Here is a 2958-nt window from a genome sequence, read left to right on the forward strand (position 1 = left end):
TAAAAAGGAACATCTTCCAACTTTTGAAAACTTTTTCTCAAGAAAAATTCACTTTTTGGTTTCTTCTTTCCTTTAAAACTGTAACTCCTTTCCCCATAAGGGTTTCCCCCCCAAGTGGTAACTCTTGCGTGGTTCTCCCCCCACACTTTCCCCCCCCTTCTTAAGTTCCCCCATTTTTTCTTTCTCCCCCGCGGGGGGTACTTTCACAATCCCCCCTCCAAATCTTCCCCCAAAACTTTTTTTTAATAACTTCCTTTTTTTGGGGGGGGGGGGGGGGGGGTTTTTTTTTTTTCCGGGCCCCCACCAGATTCCCACAGCCAACGGTTTCCAACGGGCACCAACAAAATATTAACAAATTTTCCAAACGTCCAAATTTTTTTTTTCGATAAATTTTTCCTTTCGTTTCCGGTGTTTATTTTGGTCCGGTTAACACAAAAAAACAACTGACTACCTTAAAAACGAAGTAAAAGTACAGTCGAACCTGCCTTAACGGAAACCTGTGTAAAACGGAAACCTGTCTTAACGGAATCCCCCCCCCCCCCCCCCCCTTGATATATTCCTCTTTAATTACCTGTACAAAACGGAAACCTGTCCAACGCGGACACGGAAAGAAAAATCCGCTCCCTTCCGAGGGTTTCACCTGTCTAAGACGGAAAATTAGTTCTAAACTCCTTGCAGTTGCAGAAAATGTTTTGCCCGTTCAACCCTGATTCGAAATACACTATGCTGCTGGGCGAGGACGGGGAGTAGGGGTGCAACTTGGGGGTAGATGTTACCCAAGGAGATTAAAAGTAAACTCCTTGATGTTACCACATCATGTGAGCCCTGAGCGATGCAGATGGTCAGTGTAGTGTGGGTGTGAAATCTCACGACTGCCCGTGACAGTGCTCGAGTTGTGAGCCACTACGGAAACTTTCTTGGGTAACCAGCACAGAATTCTACACTTAGTGTAGAATTCTGTGGTAGCCAGAAGCCAGAGGTCATGTGAAATTAGATTGACCAATGCCAGCCAAGAAAAGAGTTCCTCGAATCTCGTTGTTACATGATGGCAGTGAGGGGTGGCATTGGCTGACTGTGCTTGTTACACCGATGGGTGGGGCTAAGGGTGGGGGCAAAGGAGATGTTCAAACGTTCCTGTTTTAATAGGTCAAACCAGGGACGAAGGCTGACTTGTTTGACAGGGTAATCAAAGTGAAACGGGATCACAATCAGATTTGGCCAGTAGATATCACACAAGAATCTTACTCGAGGCGGCGACTCTGAGTTGTGAATGAAAACAAATCCGGAATTCATATTGTATGTTCAACCGCCAAAATAATCGGGAAAGTATCTTATTAAATATCAGTTCCAACTAAAATTAAATTTAACTGTTGGATGTGAATACATAAACACGAAGCAAAGAAGCAAAGATGTCGGTTCTAGATCTATATTATGCTATAGATCTACCAGTGAGTCTAACTCTTTGGTAGAACATGACAAATATCTTTTTTTTTTTAATTTCACATTCACGATCTGATTATAGTACGGTAAAAAAGTCGAGGAAAAAAAAAACAAGCACATTGAGCAGTCAAGAGATTGTTAGGAGTTAGTTCCCCTTACATTTGTGAGGTAGACTCGACCAGTGTTAGTTAGCTTACATAAATCAGGGCTTCTGATTGATTATAACTGTGGCCCCAAAGGGGTGAACAGGGTATGTGGCAATGAAACAGCTTTGACTGCTATGCACATGTTCCCTTCAAGTCTATTGGTAGACTCTTACAGTCTTACTTTAAGCTTACTTAATCAAAGCTTTCGACTGCTTATGGGGTGGCCCGAGAGGGGTGAGGAGGCTATTTCTGTGGCCGTGAAACCGTTTTGAATGTTAGGCATACTGTTCATTGTTGATTACGAACGTCTTTTTACATTTAATTTAAGAGGTTTACGTTTAAGAATGAATTTGACAGCGACAATGTTTCGAAATTAGGAAGGGAAGCAGTGATTATTTGATTATATAGACGCTTCGCCCCTGGGTCAAACAGTGGTCCTATGACAGGCAAGCACTGGTGGTAATTGGATAAGTAAGACTGACGCATGTCATTATCAGAGAGGATAGCAGCTGAGAGGTGTGAAGTTTTGACCACTGCTTGCCGATCGGACAAGCGATCCTTGATCCCAACGGCTGGGCCTTTGACCCCCCCCCCCCCCCCCACCTCCATCTCCCCCTAAATTCCCCTGTCTATGACGGAATTTTTTTCTGGCTCCCTTGCGATTCCGTCTAACACAGGTTCGACTAAATTAGGACGTTCGTGTTGATATTTGTCATTATTTTATTGTTATCAGTTGTTATTTGTTGTTATCTCGACAAAAATAAATACCCCACCAATTTACCGGAAAAAAACTAAATTAGGACGTCACGTTTTTGTTGTTATTTTGTTGTTGTCTAATGTAATTTGCTGTAATCAGTTGTTATTTGTTGCTATCGGTTGTTATCAGTTGTTATCTGTTGTTACATATTGTTATCGCAGTGGCTACGTTCACGGCGCCGTGAATGTAGTTGGCAGGCGCTGTTGAGGCTACGTTCACGGCACTCAAGCTTTGTTTAGATCGAGCGTCCACTGCCGGTTTTAGTCAGTGACTACAGTGACGTATATTTAATATTTTGGCCAGCTTCAAATGTTCCATCCCGTGAGATGAAGGAAAACGAAAAAGCCTGGGAAAGACGGGAATAATTCTGATCATAATAGCAAACACCCCCCCACCCCACCCCCCCTCTCTCTCTCTCTCTCTCTCTCTCTCTCTCTCTCTCTCTCTCTCAGGTCTGTGGAGGGCGAGGGGAAAAAATAGAAAAGAAAATATTGAAATGGTTCCCCTGCAGATGCACCGCCAGCTATGGACAAGCCTGTAAAATGGCGTTAAGAGGCAGCTAGTTGCTTAAGACAAAGCAGTTAGAGGATTGAATGATACACATGAATTATTTCT

Source organism: Aplysia californica, unplaced genomic scaffold, assembly GCF_000002075.1.
Source record: "Aplysia californica isolate F4 #8 unplaced genomic scaffold, AplCal3.0 scaffold00873, whole genome shotgun sequence".
NCBI lineage: Eukaryota > Metazoa > Mollusca > Gastropoda > Aplysiida > Aplysiidae > Aplysia > Aplysia californica.